The sequence below is a fragment of the Balaenoptera ricei genome, chromosome 2, assembly GCF_028023285.1.
Source record: "Balaenoptera ricei isolate mBalRic1 chromosome 2, mBalRic1.hap2, whole genome shotgun sequence".
Classification (NCBI taxonomy): Eukaryota; Metazoa; Chordata; class Mammalia; order Artiodactyla; family Balaenopteridae; genus Balaenoptera; species Balaenoptera ricei.
The window spans coordinates 73789006-73812038 of record NC_082640.1 but is presented as its reverse complement, the minus strand read 5'-3'; the positions used below and the strand labels follow the sequence as shown (position 1 = coordinate 73812038).

The following is a 23033-nucleotide window of genomic DNA, read 5'->3' as shown; positions in this document are numbered from 1 at the left end:
TCGTGAATTTGTCTTTCAATTGTGTGTTTAGCGTTGTGAAAAACTCTTCATTTCCTTCCTCTTTCTTGTTGCTCTGGTGACCACTGACCGTCAGCCATGGACTAGCGCTGGCCTGGGGACTGGTGTTTGGGAAATATTGGGGTGCATGACTGATAAAGGCTCCTCTACCTCTAAAACTGTGTCATTCCTCTGAAGCAGGAAAGAAATATACTCTAGTTATACATCGGTTATTTCCAGAAAATACTGTGACAGCTGGCATGGTTGAACACAGAGAAGTCAGAGGTCAAACAAAAGACAAGGGATTGTTGTGCTGGAAAACCCAAATAAAAATGGCTCATCCATGTGAACGTTAAATTTAGCTGTGAGCCACCTTGCAGTTAGTGTAAAAGTGAAACTTGACAGTGTGTTGAGTTCTGATAAAAACATACAGAATCCTCCCTTCATACCACTGTGGGCAGCCTCTGGCCAGGTGGTGTTTGACAGATTAGTGTCTGTCTGCCATGTGGGGATGCTGAGAGCTAGGTGTGAGAAGGGCTGAATGTCTAACTCTGGACACAATTGCAAATGCCAAGTGTGAGGAGTGCAAAGATGGGTAGGGGTCAAGTACATGGTCAAGAGTTATGAGCTGAGGGCAGTGGGATCAGATGTGTACAGGATAGGGAAGAGTAAAGGAGCTGTCCTGCCCTGGGATCTTCTGGGTGTCTTGGCATGGACGTTGTCTTTTTTTTTTTTTTTTTTTAATTAATTAATTAATTAATTTAATTTTGGCTGTGTGGGTCTTCGTTGCTGCGTGTGGGCTTTCTCTAGCTGCGGTGAGCGGGGGCTACTCTTCACTGCGGTGCGCAGGCTTCTCACTGGTGGCTTCTCTTGTTGCAGAGCACGGGCTCTAGGAGCGTGGGCTTCAGTAGTTGTGGCTCGCGGGCTCTAGAGCGCAGGCTCAGCAGTTGTGACACACGGGCTTAGTTGCTCCGTGGCATTTGGGATCTTCCCGGACCAGGGCTCGAACCTGTGTCCCCTGAATTGGTAGGCGGATTCTTAACCACTGTGCCACCAGGGAAGTCCATGGACATTGTCTTTTGAGGATCTGCAGACAGCACTAGGTGGGCCAGTCTAGCTAAAGGGCCTAGGCACAGTGGACAGGAAACACGTCAGATGTATACCTTTCCCATAGATTTCAGATTTCAGATCCAAAAACAGCATACCAAGTGTATTCTTATGCCACGGGTCTATAGAGAATGGATGAGTGTGCTTCCTGTTTACTTCTCCTTGGAGTGTGGGGATGTGTTGGAGGGGTAGGATGGGTAGAGGACAGAGGCAGTAATGGACTGAATTATTAGGACAGTGAAATAACGTGAGGAAGGAGGAGCAACAGTTCCACATAGTTTAAGATGCCTACCTAACCCTGACTGCTTCAAAAGTTCTGTGAAGTTAACCATGGTCTTTGTTGATTGCAACATGGTGGTTCAGTCCTTTTGAACTCCTCCCTCAGTGATGCCTGGCTTTCCTGTGTTTTAACATTCCTATTTTCTGGGAAACTTAAATGAAATTTGACAGACTTACCTGTTGTTTTCCCTTCTGTCAACCCAACACTTTTTTTTTTTTTTAAACACAATTTCATATGGTATTCCCAAAGTATAATTTTCTCTTTACTCATATTTCCATGTATTTTTTAAAAACATCTTTATTGGAGTATAATTGCTTTACAATGTTGTGTTAGTTTCTGCTGTGTAACAAAGTGGATCAGCTATAGATATACATATATCCCCATATCCCTTCCCTCTTGCATCTCCCTCACAACCTCCCTATCCCACCCCTCTAGGTGGTCACAAAGCACTGAGCTGATCTCCCTGTGCTATGCAGCTGCTTCCCACTAGCTATCTGTTTTACATCTGGTAGTGTATATATGTCAATGCCACTCTCTCACTTCGTCCCAGCTTACCCTTCCCCCTCCCTGTGTCCTCAAGTCCATTCTCTACGTCTGCGTCTTTCTTCCTGTCCTGCCCCAGGTTCTTCAGAACCATTGTTTTTTTTTTAGAGTCCATATGTATATATGTTAGCATATGGTATTTGTGTTTCTCTTTCTGATTTCACTCTGTATGACAGATTCGAGGTCCATCCACCTCACTACAAATAACTCAATTTCGTTTCTTTTTATGGCTGAGTAATATTCCATTGTATATATGTGCCACATCTTCTTTATCCATTCATCTGTCTATGGACACTTAGGTTGCTTCCATGTCCTGGCTATTGTAAATAGTGCTGCAATGAACATTGTGGTGCATGACTCTTTTTGAATTATGGTTTTCTCAGGGTATATGCCCAGTAGAGGGATTGCTGGGTCATATGGTAGTTCTAGTTTTAGTTTTTTAAGCAACCTCCATACTGTTCTCCATAGTGGCTGTATCAATTTACATTCCCACCAACAGAGCAAGAGGGTTCCCTTTTCTCCATACCCTCTCCAGCATTTATTGTTTGTAGATTTTTTGATGATGGCCATTCTGACCGGTGTGAGGTGATACCTCATTGTAGTTTTGATTTGCATTTCTCTAATGATTAGTGGCGTTGTGCATCCTTTCATGTGTTTGTTGGCAATCTGTATATCTTCTTTGGAGAAATGTCTGTTTAGGTCTTCTGCCCACTTTTGGATTGCGTTGTTTGTTTTTTTGATATTGAGCTGCATGAGCTGCTTGCATATTTTGGAGATTAACCCTTTGTCATTTGCTTCATTTGCAAATATCTTCTCCCATTCTGAGGGTTGTCTTTTCGTCTTGTTTATGGTTTCCTTTGCGGCCAACACTTGATTTACTGCCTGATTTGTATGCTTCAATTGGGTTGCTTCTACCCTAGGGATATTTATTTCACTGCCTTTTTGTTTGTTTTTGGAAAAGCTATATCAAACAACAATGGTGACAACAAGAAACATTTATCTTAAATGTGTAGGAATATGAGAGATGATCTGAAATGTTGACATTTCTGGAAGTGCCTCAAGTCATGAATAAATGCTCGAGGAACTTTTATTTTGACGTAAACTAGAGGAAGTAGAATTGCTTTAAGGGGTCTGGGCCAGTCCAAGTCTGAATAAAATTTAAAGAAATGAACAGTGTAATCAATCAGTCACGTTCTGAGCCTCTCAGAAGGCCAGGCCATACTGGGTGAGATGTTGTAGGGGTGAGCAATTAAGAGTGTGAGACAGCCACGCTTCTCAGGAATAAACGTGATGCTTTAAAGCATTGCAAGCATGTGAGGGAGATGAGAGAGATTGATGGAGAGTAGATGGAGGGGAGCACATGATAAACGATTTGTTTGGTGTTTAACTTAATGACACATGGTATATTCCAGATTTGATCATAGATGCAGTAATCTGAACTTATCTCCATTTTCCCTGCAGGCTGGTAAGAAAAATATTTTAAAACCGATTTTAAATGAAAAACATTATTTTTGGCCCTCTGGGAATTTTTAGTTCCCAGTGTTGTTCAGGGAGGGTATTGAATCTGTAAAATTCAAGGCAGGATCTACATAGCTATGTGTTACTCTGTATCTGTAACTTAAATGCTATACGATGTCAGAAAAGATAAGTTGTTCCTGTGCTTGCTTTTCTTCATTAAAAATGTAATCTGTTATGCACTTTTGTCTTCCTGCTGTCCTCCATTAGCCGGATTCCCTAGGTTCCTCTGCTTGTCGACTGTAGGCATTGCCACTTGCCACCCGCTGTGGGCTCCCTGAGTGGCTGGGAGTCCTAATTAGCGTCATCTCACTGGTCAGGATTTCCAGACACGTGCTGGGGTCCTTCCTCTGCGGTCTGTACTTGGTAAATGTTTCAGAACAACAACAATAACCATTTCCAGATTGTTTTTCGTAATTAAATTTAATCCATGGGTGTTGTAGAATGTGCTGTTTCTTAAGCTTTTTGGCTAATTACGCTCATCAGTTAATTTCTTTCAAAGTTAAAAAGCCCTCCTGGAGAACTCAAGATTTGAGCCTTTGCTGTCTAAGAATTGATTGGATTTCATGGACTCAGAGGCTCTGGAATACTTGTGCCTATAGAACGTGTGTCTTGAAAAATGACTCTTTTTTGTAGCTGTGAAGCCCCATATTCTGAAGATCTAAAATGACCATCAAAGCCTTTCTATTCCGTTTACAACAAGCTGTCCAGAATTGGACAGTTTTCCAGAACTGTAAAATGACTTGTGCACTTGTAGAGTTTAAACATGACTTGACTAAGATTAAAATAAAGTAAACACACTGTGAGGCCAGCTGCAATCTTCTCCACGTACCACTATCAGGCCCAGTAGAAGCTGAGAAAAATCCTACTGCTGTGATCTAAACAATGGCCTTATAGAGGATCTTGCATTAACCAAAAAAAAAAAAAAAAATTAAGTAATGCATGCAGATGGCTAAAAATAGAAAATGCTACAGAAAAGCTTCTAATGCAAAGGAACAAGTATCTTACACTCTCTCTTCCTTCCCTTACTAGCCTTACTTCTTAGAAGCAACCACTTTTTCCCCCCGTGGATCATTTCTGCTGCTTTTTTGGTGATTTCCACATGTATAAATATCATGCTTACAGCACCATTTCTCCCTTTATCAGTTTTAAAAGCAGTTTTTCGGTGTCTTGTGATCGCCATTAGCTCGCTCTGACCATCCCCATCTTCCTTCCTCCCTACGTCTGATTCATGCTTTTCATCCTCCCTCTGTAACCTCGGATGACACATGCAGCCTCTTCTATTCTTATTCTGTCTCCTAGAGGCACTATTTCTTGTCTACCATCCTCCCCCACCCAACCTTTCCATTTGGGGCAGCTGTACCTTTGAATTTTATATGCTCGGAGTTGGTAATAATTATATTCTGTTCTTTAATCCCAGTAAGGGCTTCCATGGTTTACCTATAACTCAATTCCGAATGTTAAAACCAAGAAGCAGCCTTTACTCCGTTATAATTAGGGGGCTGCTGTTCCCATGGCAGCCCGATTATGTGGTGGGGTTATATTCCTTCCTCTCTAAGCCTGACGTTCTCATGCCTAGACCCCTCCACGGAGCACGTGTGAGTGGGTTCTCCCTTTCACACGGCACCAGCTGTCTGGAATGCAGCCTCAAGTTTCTTTCCTAGACCCTGCCTTCCCATCCGTCCTGGGAACCCACTTTATTTTTGGAGATCTCACTCACACAGACCCCCACTCTCCAGCCAGAACAGATCTCTCTGTGTGCCGCCTGCCTCTGAGCTGGTGCTGATGTGGACAGGAGAAGTTTGTTACTGCTGTTGGAAAAGTAGTTTCAGGCTCTGGTGTCTCTGAAGGGGCAGTAGCCTGGGCTTTGTCATTAGCCACTATCTAATGAGGACCTGAAGGGTTAGGCACCTCGGTACTAGAGGCCTGGTGTCTGTGGAAATCCTCACACCAGCCCCATAGAACAGATGTTCCCCTTGGCATTTCATATACCATGAAGTTGAGACTGTGAATGAAAGACCTCCAAGGTCTCCACTGGGAAGTGCTTCTTAGGTCCTGGCACAGGCTGGGGGGCATGGTGCCAGCTGTAGTTTTATAGGTTAGAAAAGACTTGTCTCTGTGATGTTTTGCATGCTTTCTTCAACAAACCTCTGTCTTCCCTCCAGAAAATCCTGCTGCTCTAGGAAAATCAGCTCTGCTTTAATTTCCAGCCTCACCCTTGTGGGTGCATTGTGTGGCCAGGGGCTCCTTATACAGAATGACTGGAAATGGGAATGCACTTCCCTACTTAATGTTCTCTTTGTGAATTTGGAGTGAGAAAGAGGGCTTCATACTCAATCCTGCTGGTAAACTGGAAGTGTGCTTTGTCAACAGTGGTTGTTGATCTAAGGGTTTTCTTAGAGCCTCAAGTATATGTCTGTGAGTCAGGTGCGCTTGATTGTCTTAATATAAGGTATGTTTTGGTAGTTATTTTAGAAAGATTGGAGACACAATCAAGTTGTACTTTGAACACACTTTATTTTCTCTCAGAATGCCGTGGTCTTCATAAATCTTCTGGTATAACTGTATTTAGTGAATGACTATTATGATAATGACCAAGATGGACGGCAGCTTGGGTCCCTCACACAGCGTTGGCATTCTTCCTTCTCTGGGCTGCTTGCTTTCCTCACTAAGCAGACCCCAGGTGAAGCCTTATCAGTGGAACCAGCAGTCTCTCTACTGTCAACCACGGAGCTGGTCGTCTGCTTTCTATGTCATAGCCCATTGAGGTGTCGGTGGCTGTGGATGGAGTTCCTCCCTGTTCTCTCTGTTAGGTCAAGGTGATGGCATTGACTTGGGCTACTCAGTGCAGGCTTATTCTCCAAACATCTTGACCTATTATATTTATGACCCGAAATAAGTATTGAACGAAAGGGATGTCTTTAGAGCTGTCCCTCGTTTATTTATAGAGGAGATATCTGAGCTTAGTGAAATCGAGACTGAATGGATAGGGGTCAAAATTTACCTTGTTGCAGTGGTGACCAAAGGTGAATTTCCACATTTAAATTAGATAGTGATACGCAGTCCAAGATTACACTACCACCGTCTTGCAGTGATTAACTCTGACTTGGCAATTTGTTATTTTTCTATCGATTGATTGATTGTCAGTGTCGGAAAGAGTGCTAAGCAGAGTTGTAATCTGTATGAGACAATTTTGGTTCCATTAGACAAAGATCACTGATCTTCACAGTTGTATAGTCAAATGATACTTGGGCAAAAGTGGTTTTGGGGGAAAAAAATCTGCTGGGACAATTTAAATCTTGGTCAAAGTTGTATTCCATGCCTAGAAACGTAGTTTCTAGAAGACTGGGATAGAACCCACCCCTTCATCAAGAGAAGGAAATAAGTGACATTTAAGAAGTCTTTTTTACTACCTGATCCTAAACATTCCCCAAGTACGTTATATCATTCTTCCGTTTGTTTACCTCTGAGGAGTAAAGAATGACTCAATCTCCACTGCAGGAGAACTTTCGGCTCCAGGCATCTGGGTCACACAGGATTCTCGGTTCCTTTTGCTGTCCCTTTGGAGAGTTTAACGCAGGCCTGGGGGACAAGCTGTGTGGAGTGAGGCTCTCGTCCTCTCTGGTGGCCACTGTTCACAGAAACTTGGATTCAGAGGAAACGCTTTCAATACTCTGAACTAGGAAGGACAGAAATAAAAACTGGCCCTGGAGCATATAATGACATTGTCATGTTTGGGCTGCAAGTTTCTGGGAAGAACGAAATGAAGAGGCATCTGTGACAAATGTGCAGGAAAAGAGAGTCACTTCAGAGAAAGGAGTAGCTGTCTCTTGTAGGGTAGAGTAGGCTTCCAAGAGAAAGGAGAATTTATTTCTGGGTTAATTGGTGTACGTTTTGCTGTGCATAGTGGAAAAGACTATAAGCTGCAGTGGGTTAAACAAGATAGAAATTTATTTTCTCTCACCTAGAATGAAAGTCTGAGGTGGGCCGGGCAGCTCACAGAACTTGGGCTGCTTCCATGATGAGTAATATTTGACGCCTTACGTGGGGGCCAGCTTTGCACTCAGCATTCAAGGCAAAAATCCTTCATAGGCTAACTTGCTCTAGAACATCCATTGGGAAGATGCCACCTTAGACGCCGGAATCCTAGTGCCCGGTCAGTCCAACACAGCTCACAGGCTTTTCTCCCAGTATTGGAAGAGCTTGCAGCTAAGTAGTTGGCTCTTGTGTTTAAGGGCGTGTTGTAAACAATAGAATTACTCTCAGCATCTAGATAGGACCCCAAGAGGCATTTAGAAACTGAACAAGCCCAGGGAACTGTAAATTCTTACATCCCTCTCCCGGTCATTCTGGGGCTTATGTGCTCACTGAGAGGAATGGGAATGGAATTGCCTGCCAGATTGATTTACTCATACCTTTTTATTATGGAAACTTCCAAACCTATACAAAAGTGAAGACAACTGTATAGTGAACTATGTGCCCATCACTCTCGTTCAATGATGATTAATTCTTATCTGGTCTTATATGACGTATACCTTTCTGTCTCTCACCAATTACTTGGAAGCACATCTTTGCTACTTTATTTTTTTCCTGTCAGTATTTCAGTATATGTCCCTAAAAGACAGGACTTAAAAACAAATCTACGAAACTGTATCACACCAAAAACATGAAAATTACCAATATTTCCTTAATATCATTAAATATCAAATTAATGTTTAAATTGCCTCAACTGTCTTTTTTTTTTAATTTCTTTGAATCAGGATCCAAATAAGGTTTATACATTACGATTGATTGACATGTTTCTAATCCCCTTTTAATCTATAGGTTACCCTTCCATCTCCATTTATTTAAGAAACTGAGTTGTTTGTCCTTGACAGCAGAGATTCTCCAGTGGGCATGATCCTCTTCTGCCTTCATTTGGCACCATCTGGAGACAATTCTTGATGTCACAGCTGAGGGGCGCTACTAACATCTAGTGGGTAGAGGGCAAGGATGCCGCTAAATAACCTACAGTACACAGGACAGCCCCTCACAACAAAGGATTATCTGGCTCAAAATGTCATTAGTGCTGAGGTTGAGAAACTATGCTGTAAAATTTCCGCAGTCTGGAGTTTGATGATTGCTTCCCCATGTTGCCATTTAACATGTTCCTCTGTTCCCTGTGTTTTCTATAATTTGTTAAATCTCGAGTTTTGGTCAGCTTCATATATGGGCTTTTTTTTGTTTGGCAAGACTATATCATAGGTAGGCTGTGTATTTTCTTTGAGATACATAGTAAATGGTGGTCTCTTTTTGGGATACTGTTGATCATTGATTAATGATCAAAAAGACTATTGCCTATGTCTTTTAATTCATTAGTGATTGCAAAATAGTGATATGCCAATTCTGTCTTCCCTCCTTTGTTTATATACGAGGATACTTTATAAAAAGAAATTTAGGGAATTCCCTGGTGGCCTAGTGGTTAAGACTTGGCACTTTCACTGCCGGGACCCGGGTTCAGTCCCTGGTCAGGGAACTAAGATCTCGTAAGCAGTGTGGCTTGGCCAAAAAAATAGGTAGGTAGGTAGGTAGATAGAAATTTCTTTTTTTAATTTATATATTATTTATTATTTATTTTTATTTTTGGCTGTGTTGGGTCTTCGTTTCTGTGTGAGGGCTTTCTCTAGTTGCGGCAAGCGGGAGCCACTCTTCATCGCGATGCGCGGGCCTCTCACTATCGCGGCCTCTCTTGTTGCGGAGCACAGGCTCCAGACGCGCAGGCTCAGTAGTTGTGGCTCACGGGCTTAGTTGCTCCGCGGCATGTGGGATCCTCCCAGACCAGGGCTCGAACCCGTGTCCCCTGCATTGGCAGGCAGATTCTCAACCACTGCGCCACCAGGGAAGCCCCCATAGATAGAAATTTAATCACAACTATTTGTTTACTCTGACATTCACGTAGGAATGTCAGGATAAATGCTCAATACTTTGCCTTTATTTTCAAAACAATGAGTTCTCTAGCAGCAGCATCTAAAAGTGAACAGAGGGTTTTTTTTCTTGGCTTGTTTTTTTTTCTTTTTTTAGTATAAATGTAACTGATGTGTTTCAATTTAATATTCTTATTGATACTCTACTTGTCCCATATTTGACCAGTGGAAACTCATTACCAAGTCCTTTTGACATAACTTGTACTTTTGTATTTTTGTGTTCTTTCTGGTATGACAAAAATGTTACTGGTTTGTCTTATCCATTTTGTACTCCAGACTTGGATGCACTACTTCTCTAAGGAGCCCTGGTTCCTTGAGTATTTAGAAGGTACAATGTAGAAACTAGGAATATTTATTGCTACTGGATTTATTGTTATTCCTGGATCCATTCAGTGCTGAACTTGGGAACAGGTATGGATGAATGTGTGTATATGTGTGTGTGTGTTTGTGTACAGAGATAAAACTCATTAATTCTTACTAATACATCCAAGTGAAATTCAGGTATACAGGGTTTTTACTTAGCTTTATCAACTTTATATCTATATTCTTTCATCCACCCAGATTTCCAGTTCACTAATAGTGCTATGTTTTTTCATCTGCTTTACCTCATGCTACATACACAACAGAGTGTTTTAAAGACATTTAGAATAGCTCTTCTCTGTCATTGTGCCACCAACTGGATACATAGTTAGGTTCACTGGTTTCATTTTAGTTTTTGCTTTTAGGAAGTTCCTTTTTCAATTTCAATTTAGATAATTTTGCACAACACGGTCAAGGTTTCCAAGTGTCATCCATAACATGAGGTTATATATTCAGAGGTGTTTGCTTTTGCCTCAGTCCCCTTTCCATCCTATTTCCATCCCTCACCATATGTAGCAATTGAAAAAGATAGGGTGTCTCCTTGCACCCTTGAGAAAAAGATATATCATCAAATGGTTGCATATTTTCATATTTATATCTCATCCCCTTCTGAGGTAAATGATAGTATGCTACGCACATTTCCTCCACCTTGCTTTTTTCCTTTGATCTATCCTGGCTCTTGTTCTGTGGTGGTCATAGTGATGAAATTCACCCCTGGGCACAGCTGCCCATCCTTCATTGTGTGGATGGGGTTGAACTTATTCACCCTGCCTTACTGGTGGACATTGGGGTATTTCTCATCTTTTACTATTACGAACAGCTGTGGAGAATACCTTTGGGTACTTTTTTTTTTTTTTTAACAGCAGCCCATATTTATTTATTTTTTAAAATTTATTTATTTATTTATTTATTTATTTATGGCTGTGTTGGGTCTCAGTTTCTGTGCAAGGTCTTTCTCCAGTTGGCGGCAAGCGGGGGCCACTCTTCATCACGGTGCGCAGGCCTCTCACTATCGCGGCCTCTCTTGTGGTGGAGCACAGGCTCCAGACGCGCAGGCTCAGTAGTTGTGGCTCATGGGCCCCATTGCTCCGCGGCATGTGGGATCTTCCCAGACCAGGGCTCGAACCCATGTCCCCTGCATTGGCAGGTGGATTCTCAACCACTGCACCACCAGGGAAGCCCTGGGTACTTTTTAAGTGACTTTTCTTTTTTAACCTCATGGAAGTTAAATGTGTATGATCTGACTCTTTTTATGAAGAGAGAGAAAGGTGGCTAAAAGCTATTGGGGGGACTTCCCTGGCGGTCCAGTGGTTAAGACTTCGCCTTCCAATGCAGGGGGTGCGGGTTTGATCCCTGGTTGGGGAGCTAAGATCCCACATGCCTCGTGGCCAAAAAACCAAAAACATAAAACAAAAGCAATATTGTAACAAATTCAATAAAGACTTTAAAAATGGTCCACATCAAACAAAATAAAAGCTATTGGGGGGGAATTCCCTGATGGTTCAGTGGTCAGGACTCGACACTTTCACTGCCCTGGCCCGGGTTCAATCCCCGGTTGGGGAACTAAGATCCCACAAGCCATGCGGCATGGCCAAAAATTTAAAAAAAAAAAAAAAAGTTATTGGGATTGAACAGAGCTTTGGAGCAGGCAAGGAAGGAAAGGGAGTTATGTTGGGGAGGAATGGAGAAGACCGTTTCAGTGGAGTAGATGTTATGCCTTCAAATAAAAGAAAAGAAGGCTTAAGAAGGTCGGTTAAATCCAGGTTTCCATGACCTGCATTGTCAGGCCAAGAGCTATGGCTTCTACACCCCAGGTTAGGAGTTGGCAATCATTTATAGTAAAGGACTAGGCTGTAAATATTTTAGGCTACCACCTCTGTTGAAACTGCTCAACTCTGCTGGTGGAGTACAAAAAGCGGCCATAGACAATTCATAAATAAATGAGTGTTCCAATAAAACTAGATTTATGGACACTGAAATTTGAGTTTCACAATTTTCATGTGTCGTGAAGTATAATTCATTTTTTGTTTTTTAATTTTGTTCAACCATTTAAAAATGTAAAAGCCATTCTTAGTTTGTAGGCCATAGATTGCAAACCTTTGCCCTGGGCATTTGGGAGCCATAGGAAGTTCTCAAACACAGTAGGACCTGCTCGAAAGGATTATCGACAGTGGACTTAAAGAGGGCTTCGTCAGAGGGAAGGAACTCAGGTCTGGGAGGCTGTTGATGGTCAAGTGTGGATGTAGTTGGAAGGTAGCTACGAGAGTAGAAGTGGATTTCTTCTCCTTTTTTCTTTGTAACCTGAGATTGGAGAATTACTGGGATGCGTGGATGCATTATATTATTTGGGAAGCATTATATTATTTGATATGAAATTATAGTTGCTTTTAAAAACCGTGCTCTATAATTTGTCACAGGTTATATACAAAGAGAGAGCCAAACCCATCATCCCATATTATGTGGACTTGGGCAAAATTGCCTCATTCTTTGCCTCTTCTTCCTCCGCCCACCCTCATACCCCATCAAGAAACCCAACATTGAGCCCAATTCAGCAGTGAACATTTTGTAACAGCTGTCTTGTACATCTTGTTTCCTACGACATTTGTAGGCTGACCATTGAGAAAACAGTATTTTGTTTGTGGGAGGAAAATCAAAGATGATATAAATGAAAAATGCATTTTCATATAATGGAAATTATCAGAGCAACTTTTAAAATGTCACTGCAGATTAAAGCAGACGAGAAGGAGCTGAATATATTAGAAAGTAGGTCAAGTTATCTCATGTTTATGAATGAGGTGAATTACAGTGTAGGTTTAGGTTTATAGAATGGTGTGATGCTATGGTGTATAAGAATTACCCTGGCCCAAGTGATATTATATCAAAATATAATGAAAATAAATTGAGTTTGTTTCATTATCCCTTGTGGCTAAGTATTTTATACTTAATATTTTACGAATTTAATAAAGTAGTAGAAGTGATGAGCTTCTTGTCATTGCTCACATTTCCTGTATTAGACACAGAATCGACTCTAGGGAGTTAAAGCTGAAGTAGGTTTAATCCAGGAGGTGAGTGTTTCCAGAATCCTTGGAATGTTTGGAGGAATCAGCTGTAGGCTCAGCCTCCAGGATACACCCCACCCCACCTTCAGAATCATTATCTCCTGCCAGAATCTGGAAAGCTGCCCTGGCTGCTGCTGTGGGAAGGTCTTTAATGAGGAACACAGTGAGTACTGGGTGAGCAGTAAGTACTCAAATGAGCAGCTAGCTCCTGCCCTACGCCTCCTTTGAAAAGAAATGGGCTCTGGGGATGCCCACGCACTCTGCCTCTTTTCCCCACGACTCAGTTCCAAAGGAAAGTCCCCCGTGAGCCTGTGTGATTGACAGAGTCTATGGGACGTTGGGCACCATAGCGGCAAAAGAGCCTGGATATTATGTAATGTTCAGCTTTGCAGCCTTTCCATACTACAAAGTGAGCCAATCGCTGTATTTGCCGCAGTTTCCAACTGCAAGAAATGCCTCTTCAGATGCATATGCTACCACAATTAGGTGTTCAAAGAACAGAATATCAGAATTTCCCTTCCTTGCATACGTGCGGTACATTTACGTAGACTTGCATAGTGGTAATAGTAACCGGTGTCACTAGTGTTACACCAGTGTTTCTAGTTATTAGTATTAGTAGTAGTATAAGTAGTGTTGCTGATGACTGAGAGAGGCAATATTTGCCATTTCATAAAGATTTTTTTTTTTAGGTTGGAATTATTTTGAGTAATACTAGGAAAGGAACACCTGTGGTTCCACGGTGAAAAGCTCAGTGATGCTGGAGTCCAGGCCTAGAGGACAGTATTTCATTTTCCTTATGAAGGACGGTGGGTTAAGGTATTGTCCTGGTCATCCATTAGGTAAGCATTTGTTGCTCTAACCTGAATGCAATAAGGTCAGTGATACAGGGTTTGTTCGCCATGGTTCTGCCGGCTACCTTCCTCACTACCAGATTCTTCTGTGAGTGTTTTTAAGTGCACACTCTCTTTTTCCTTCTGGACAGGAACAGTCATTCATAAGTGAGTAACTAGAAATGGTACTTCAAAAAGAAGGTTACTGATTGTGAAGTTGGGCAGATACGGGTCCAAGTCCTATTTCCACCACTTACTAGATTTACAAATGGGGGGGGGGGAGGGGGATTGACCTTTCTGCACCTATTTCTTCTGCTGTGTAGAATGGAGTGAATAGTACTCTCCTCGCAGTGTTTGAACAGATAGATACTGTTCAGCACAGGTCTGGCCCACAGCCAGCGTTCCGTGGTGGGCTATGGCGGCATCACTGTCACCAGCGGTGACTGGAGGGTCCTCAGCTCTCTCTCCTGATGAACTGTCCCTCTGGTTAAGCTACTTGTATCTCTTCATAGCAGTAATTGTCTCACCTGTCCTGTGATCCTGGGTACCATGGATGTTGCTTCCTATTTGTGCCTGTGGGCCTTCTCCTGCCTTTCAAGTGCCCTTGGATTCCTCTTAGACTGTCTTTCCTCTCTGGGAAAGATCTCCGTGAATGCTTAATAGGCACCAGAGCCGTCCTGGGGTCACTGGAAGTCACAGTGGCTTTTTATATGTCATCCAGACATCAAGAGCTCCTTCCGAGGCTGGAAAGGCTGGCGGTGGCCTGCCTGCAGCCCCCCTCCTTCTTAACCCTCCTTCTTAATTAGATTACTGGTTCCATTTCAGTGATGGTTTTCAGCTAAACTGGCCTTAATTCGGTTGCCTTTGTTTTCTTTCTCTTGACTCCACTTCTCCTTTGACTCCCAGCAGTACCTAAATTCAAGTGGGGGATCCTAGTTGGGACCATATTAGCCTCTATTTTAGCAAAGCCTCCAGAATGGCCATATCTTAGTAGAGTTTTAGAGGAAATATAAGGAATAATAAATGAAAGATAGATCATTCCACACCACTGTGTGTCACGTGAGTTTCTATAGATGTTCCTCATTTGGTTTTTGGTTGTCATTTGGTATCCCCTACGTGGAGCAGACTTGACTCCCCCGGCCCTTGCTTTTGTGTGTGGTGTGTGTGTGGTGTGTATCTGTGTCTGTCTATCCCTGGGCAGGCCCACTGCCCCACTATTTTTGAGTTTACTATCAGCATAACACGGGCAGTGTGCCCCAGACATTAGATACAGCGGCATCGAGTTATAGTGTGGCATGTGATAGAGGGAACCATTTTGTACTTGACTATGAGCAAGTGTGTTTCCTTTCTTCCACTTTAATATCTAACCTTAAGGACCTTGACCTTGAGCTGCTCATTACTTTGTGCAGACCCTCTCTGACATTTTTAAGCTTTTGCCGAGGGTTTTGGTCCCATGCTTAATACTTTTGTATATCTGAAGATGTGAGTTTGTGTTAGTAAGTTGGTCTACCCTCCCCCTATCTAAGTGACTCATTCATTCATTCATTCATTCAGTAAACATTCATTGACCATCTACAAAGTGCTAGGCATTCTGCTGGATGTTGGGAGCAGTACTGTCAGGGTGAAAATGGAAAATGTCATATAACTGGTGCAGAGGATTTAAGATAGAGATGACAGGTAGATCCTTGATGTCTTGTAAGAGGCTTAAACTTTTCCTAAAAACGGGGAATCCATTAAAGGGTTTAAGCTGAGTGGGATCTTTAGGAAGTGGAGTATGTGTTCAGGAGCAGTAAGAATAGAAGTGGGGAGCCCAGTTAGGGCGCTTTTGCAGTAATTTGGGCAGGAGATGATGGTATCCTAGAGTAGGAGAAGAGGACAGACTTGAGAGATACTTAGGAGCTGAACTGGTCAGTTGTCAGGTGACTGGATATGAGAGCACAGGAGAGGGTCCTGTCAAGGGTGTTTCTTTCATTTCTGACTTTGACAGTTGGATGGTTGTTGGTGCCACTGAGATCAGGAACGCAGGAAGGGGAGCAGGTTTGGGGGGGGTGTGGCAGGGGAGGGGTGATTTTTTGGGTAATAACATGAATTTGATATGCATCTGAAAGATCGTGGGGAAATGTGGTGTAGTCATGGATGAGGAGGGAGGCCTGGCCTCTCTCTGCAGATCTGGTGAATGCAAGTCCTGAGGGCAGTTGAGATCTACCAGGCAAGGGTGTGGAGGAGGAGGAGGGGAACAGGGACTAGGAGAGAACTCAAGGACCAAGAGGTTTAAGCAAGGAAGAGAGCCTCCAGAGGAGATGGAGAAGGAGGAGGTCAGAGATGGGGGAGTCCGCTAGGGTATCCACTGGTGTCCAGTGCTGTGCAGATCGGCAGACTGGAAAGGGAAGACCTATGTTATCAGCAGGGAAGAGACGTGAAGAACCTTGACCAGAACAGGTTCCAGTGAAGTGCTGGGCAGAAGCCAGATGAGAAAGAAGAAGATGAGGAATTAGAAGTCTGTCAGTGTAGAGAACCCTTGCAGGAACTGTGGCTGGCAGGGGAGGACAGAGGCAGTGCAGGAAGGAGCCTGGAGGGTTTGTGGGCTTGCAGTGGCGGGTTTGCTTTGCTTTAGAGGTGGAAGGAGAGTTAGTAGAGAGGAATGCTCCTTCTGTGCTTCCTTCCTTTTCAGCTTACTGCTTTGGTATGCACCCTTAAAAAAAAAAATACTTCGTAATTTTTTAGAAACAGTCACAAACTTACAGAAACGTTTGAAAGTAAAGTGCAAAGAATGGTTCCCTGAACCATTTGATTGTAAGTTGCTGACCTAATGCAGGGTCACCCCCAATTACTTTTATTTGAGCAGGTATTTCCTAGAAAAGGACATTCTTAGCACAGTACAATCATCAAAATTACTGCCATCTAATCCTCAGATGCCATTCAAGTTACACCAAATGTCCCACTCATGTTCTTTATAGCAAGAGGACCAAATTCAGAATCATTTATTGTGATTACCACGTCTTTTGTCTTCTTTAGTTTCAATGGTCCGTGAGTCTCTCCTAGACTTTCGTGACTGTGACCCTTTTGAAGATTACTTTGTAGCTTATCTCTCAGTTTGATTTGTGTCTTACCTCATGATTAAATCGAAGTTTTGCCTCTTTGGCAAGAATATCACAGGAATCATGCTGTTCTTTTTGCATCCTATCATGTGGTGCACAATCTAGCTTTGTCCCGTTACTGATGTTGTTCGCGTCATCATGTGATTGAGGTTGTGTCTGCCAGGTTTTACTTCTGTCTGCCAGGTTGTGTCATCACGTGATTGAGGTTGTGTCTGCCAGGTTTTTTTTTTTAGTTGTTGTTGTTGTTTTGTTTTTCTTTCTATTCTAATGAATAACGACTTTATAGGGAGATACTTGAAAACTATGTAGCTATCCCATTCCTCATCAAACTTTCATTTTATTTATTTGTATTGGGCTCATGTTTTCATATTTTATTCAGTAAGCCATAATCTGTAACTGTTATTTTCATGTTCACATTGTTCTTCATGTGGCCAGTGGGAGCCCGTTCAAACTCGTTCCTGTGTCCTTTTGACACATCATCATTCTTTGAGCAGTTCTTTACTTTCTGACACAAAAAGATGTGCCAGGTTTATCTCATACTTCCCCTTCCCCAGCCCTAGAACCAGCCATTTCTCCAAGGAGCTCTGGTAGCTTTTATTAGAGAAAGGTGATTTGAAGCCAAGATCTGGGCACTGAGTGTGCTGTTTGCTGTTGCGGTTTCATTCATCCCAAGCCTTCTCAGTGGGCAGAGCTGGGGAAAACATTTCAGTCTTTTTATTCACAGTAATTGTGGTGTATTAAGCTGGAGTGAACACAGAAGTGACAAATTCTGAACCATTGCTCCTTGGGGAAATACAGAGTTAGGTTCTTGCCAGCCTCTAGTCACAACATTTTTGTTAACTAATCAATATGTAACCTTGTATTCTGTGTGTTTCTATTTAAAGACGACACATTTAATATATATTGTTGATTCATTATCATTGAACTCTTGGCCAACAGCAATTAACTCGTGCCTGAATGAAGCTCATCTAACGTATGCATTTTCCCCATAAGGCACATTGCAGCATTCCTGTACTTAGGAACACTAAACAGCACTTACTACACTTGGGGCCATTTTAAACGGTGACATCACCAAGCAGCCACAAAAAATGCGAAAAACATGGCACTAAATAGACCACAATAAGGACACATTGACAGTATGAGAGCTGAAACAAGAAGGCAGAGCATTCCCTTCTTGGACCTCAGCTAGGAAAATGTATGTCACTCTGCAGGTGTCCGGGAATAACCAGGAAAACACTACAAGTATTAAGTTCTGTGTTACAAATAAATTTTAGTGAGTAGGTGAATTCAGAAATACGGAATCAGTAGGTATGTGAGGATTGACTTGTCTATATATATATATATATATATATATATATATATATATATATATATATATGTATGTATACACACATTGCCACTACTACATCTTTGTGTGTAACTGTCTGTGTCTGTCTGCCTATCTATCTTGAAAACTATGAATTGACACTTGGGCTTTAAATTCCAACTTGACACTATGGGGTTCCTTCTAGTTTTTTTTTTGTTCTGGGCCACCATGGCACCTCCTCCCATACCCATTACTGGCATCTACTTTGTTCTTTCCCACCTAAAGACTTTAAGGTTGAATTTTTCAGGAAGGAAAGGGTGAGGGGTATGATTACATCTTATGATCACATGTATATTCTGCCACTTTAAGATAGGCTGTTATTGAATGAAATAATTTGCAGCAACATGGATGGATCTAGAGATTATCATACTAAGTGAAATAAGTCAGACAAAGAAAGATAAATATCATATGATATCACTCATGTGGAATCTTATTTAAAAGAAAGAAAAGAAACAAATGAACTTATTTACAAAACAGAAACAGACCCAGATATGGAAAACAAACTTATGGTTACCGAAAGGGAGACGTGGTTGGCGGGGGGGGGATAAATCAGAAGCTTGGGATGAATATGCATACACTACTATATTTAAGATAGATAACCAACAATGACCTACTATATATCACTGGGAACTCTACTCAGTATTCTGTGATAACCTATATGAAAAATGAATCTGAAAAAGAGTGAATATATGTGTATGTATAACTGAATCACTTTGCTATACACCTGAAACTAATACAACATTGTAAATCAACTATACACCAATAAAAAAAAGATAGGCTGATATTAAAATATTTATAAAGCCCTTGTTTTCTCATAATTTGAAATAATGCAAGTATCATCCAATTTAAGAACAAATTAAAATTTCAAAGCTGGTAAGTCCCAGGAATTGAAAACTGACTTTATGCTATTGATTTATGGCAGCGCCATGCCATCTGGTAAACAGAGCACCCACTGTTCTTTCTTAGATCAGGTGTGAATGGTGGGGGTCACCAATTGTGCCAGACCCTCAGGAGTATGTCCCTGCCTGGTAGACTCGCCCTCTGGGAGCTGTGTACCTTCCTCAATAAATGTTGAGTCCCCAGAGGGCATGGGCCAGGTCTGAACTACTCATCACTGTGTCACCAGAGCCTGGCATATGAAGTGAGTGGTGAACGTTTGTTAGTATTTGATCACATCCCACCAAGCGGCTGCCCAGTGTAATGCTCTTGCCTCCTTTTCTTCAGTCTCTCTGCCGTATCTCTCTCCTTCCTACAAGAAGCCTTCCACGCCTTCACTAACCAGAGGGATCATTCTTTTTTTTTTTTTAAATAAATTTACTTATATATTTTTATTTTTGGCTGCGTTGGGTCTTTGTTGCTGTGTGCGGGCTTTCTCTAGTTGCGGCGAGCGGGGGCTTCTCATTTCGGTGGCTTCTCTTGTGGCGGAGCACGGGCTCCAGGCGCACGGGCTTCAGTAGTTGTGGCTCGCGGGCTATAGAGCGCAGGCTCAGTAGTTGTGGCGCATGGGCTTAGTTGCTCCGCAGCATGTGGGATCTTCCTGGACCAGGCCTCGAACCCATGTCCCCTGCATGGGCAGGCGGATTCTTAACCACTGCGCCACCAGGGAAGCCCCAGAGGGATGATCTTGAAAGAGTTTCTGAAGGCTCTGGAGAGTTTCTATAACCTAGTAGCTAAGCATTAGCTTTGGAGTCAAGCAGGGCTGCATCGGATTCCTAGCTCTACCACTTACTAGCTACATGGGTAGTTGCGAGTAGCGAAATTTTCCCCAATCTGTTTAATAATCTGTAAAATGGAGATGTGCAATGCCTGCCTCACATGATTCTGGAGAGAATAAAAATGAGGCAGCGTTCTGGGAGGACTTGACACGGTGGCTGCACTTAGTGTTAGCAAAGATGGTGGTGGGGAATAGTTCATGACACACTCAGTGCCTGTCAATATCTTTTCTGGAGCGTAGGTCCTTTCTCCAACTTGATGATAAACTCCAAATTGGGGTAGAGACCTTCCTTCTGTTTCCTACTTCTTGTTTGTATCTAACTACCGCCTAACTCCCTACCACCACCCACTCCCAACCCCAGCAGTGTGCTGTGCACTCAGTAGGTATTAAAAATCCGATTCGTCATTGAACAATCCTCCTTCACTCAAAGACCCCTCTACCTGGACTTAATCTCACTAATAGAGCTATCTCCTTTCCTTGTGTCAGTACGGGGTGAGATGCTGATTATTTTTTCCAACCTTCTTTTTTTTGATTATGAATCAGTATTCTGTATCACATGGTCGATGTCACGGTCTGCTGCTAGGAAGTACTGTTTTCCTTGCTTTCTCCTTAATGCAGCCACTCTCCTTGGTCCCTGTTGGACTCTTAGGCTCTCCTTAGACAAAGAAGGGGCTGCACAATTACCCTCTGTGTTTACCTGTTAGAATGATGGCTACAAATGCCAGGAAGTTCTTAAAATACAACACATTGCTGACCTGGTTATCTTCTAGCCCTGGGTCTTGATGGTCAGGCCTTTTAATAATGGGATTGGACTTTGTGACACAGGAGCAGTCAGAGATACAGTGGGTAATGAGTCTGCCTGCTCATGAGATTTTTTTCTTCTTTGCACCAGAAAAGTAAGCCATGTTCCTTGAAATAATACCTTCTCACTGCTTAGGACCGACCTTTGCACTTAATAGGTGACATCTGCTGGGCTGAATTAATCAATATCCTCTGCCATTGCTGTGCTGATTTTATATTATGTAGAAATGTTGGTATTGTAAGAATTTAGCATTTGTTCTGAATCTTTAGCTCAAAATGATATTCCAGGGCTTCTTACCCAATCTCTTCTTAAAGATTTGAAATCAGTTGTTTCTGAGGTAGAACTGAAAAGAAATATTAGGGATCATTCATAGCTTTTTAAGATAAATAACCGGCATTCAAGAATGTGTAGATGATAGCAGGGGATGCAGGGATACAGGTAGTAGTTAAGAGCTAAAGCTCAGGGCTCAGATTTCTGAGTTCAGATTCTGACTCTTCCACTCATTAACTCTGTGACCATGTATAATTTATTTATCCTCACAGCTGTGTGTAGTGTGTATTGCATAGACAATGGATCCTGTGTCCTACAAAACATATGTACAGCTGACATGGAGCAAGTGGAACTCACACACATTACGGGTAGGAATGTGAAATGGTACAACCTTTTGGGAAAACAGTTTGGCAGTTTCCTCAACTTTCCGTGTCTTACGCTTTCATTTTTAAAATCTAACTCTCTCAATTCCTATAAATTTTATTGTGGTGTATAGTATCAATTATGATCTAACTGTTTTTTAATCAGATAAACAATTTGCCCGACATCACTTAGCACCTATCATATGTCCCAGCGAAAAATGTCACAGGCAGGACAGCAGACACTTGCGCCTGGTACTAAGAACTTTATTTATGATAGCCCCAAGTTGGAAACTAACCAAATGTCCATCCACGTATGAAGAGATCAATAAACGGTGCTATATCCATTTCAGGGAATATGATGCAGCAATAAAAACAAATGAACTATTGACATATGTAGCAACATGGATGATTCTCAAAATAATTGTGCTGAGTGAACAAAGCCGGACAAAAGAAGAGTACATACTAAATGATTCCTTTTATGGAAAATTCTAGAAAATGCAAACTAATGTATAGTGACCAGATACAGAACAGTGGTTTTCCGAGGACAGGGAGTTGGGAGGGAGGGATTACTAAAGGGTAGAGGAAAACTTTTGGGAGTAATGAATATGTTAATTATCTTGATGGTCATGTTTCACAGGAATATACATATATAAACATTTATTTGTATACTTAGAATATGTATATTTTATTGTCTGTCAATGATGCCTTAATAAAAATGTCTTTAAAATATCAGGCCTACTGTATCAAAAAACAATACATTCACTGCTGCTATAGAATGGCATTTATCAGCTAGCTTAAATGAACATTTGCTAAATTGTTTATTAGCTATTTTATTTTCTTTTGGAATTTGTAGTGCTTTATTAGACAATTTTTTGAAACAATATGTCCAAGAAAATTTGAATTAGTGACTTGTCTGTCTTTTGATCAAATCCTCTGTGGCAGGTAGAGGTATTTGCATTGTTGCCTTAACTGTGTAATAGGCCATTATAGCATCGGAATATTCTAAAATTTTCTGCCCAGACTTTGAATTTTGCCGCTTGGAAATAAAAATTGCCTCTTTTTCTAGTGTTTTCACTCTTTCTTTCCTTTCCTCGCTTTCCTTCTCCTTACCCCAACACCCTACCACCTTTCTGCTCGAAGAAACATTAGCTCCTACATGGTAAAAGGAATGCAGAGGAAGCCTTCGTATTTGACATACGCAGACTTAAAATTGGTTTGTCAAAATTAGTTTCATTAGACTTATAGTCAGTCATAAAAAGTCAGTTAAAATTGAGGATCATAAATTTTAACTTAAAACATACACATTTAAACTTTGACCTAAAATATATACGTCTGTAATAAACTTCTCTGAATATGGGTCTAATTGGAGTTCTACATCATTCCATCCTTAATCATTCCCATGTTGTGGGTCTATAATTTCTAGTTTTGCATTCTTTTGAGTGTGAACTTAAAACATATTTGAGAAGTAATATCAATATAGATTCCTTTTATATTAAAAAAAAATTCTCCCCATTCATTGACAGTTGTCTGGCCCTCCTCTAACATGGCAGCAATTTTCTTCTTTAGTGATTCATCAAAATATTCTTCTCAATTTTTGTTCCAACAGCAACCCTTTCTTTTTGTGCTCATATTTTCTTGGTCCGTATGATATTTAAATATACAAATACATAATAAATACAACTGGCTTGAACAGATTTAGGAACAAAGTAGTAGACATACTACTCCATGGTGGGTGTAGCACACCCACCAAAGAGTCGCTTTGAGTTG

The 23033-nt window shown here is 41.6% G+C and overlaps 1 protein-coding gene across 6 annotated transcripts in view; it reads left to right on the top strand.

The window, feature by feature from the left end:
• TLN2 (talin 2) overlaps positions 1-23033 on the top strand; it is a 448826-nt gene that overhangs the window by 184541 nt on the left and 241252 nt on the right. The gene's annotated exons all lie outside the window — the stretch shown is intronic.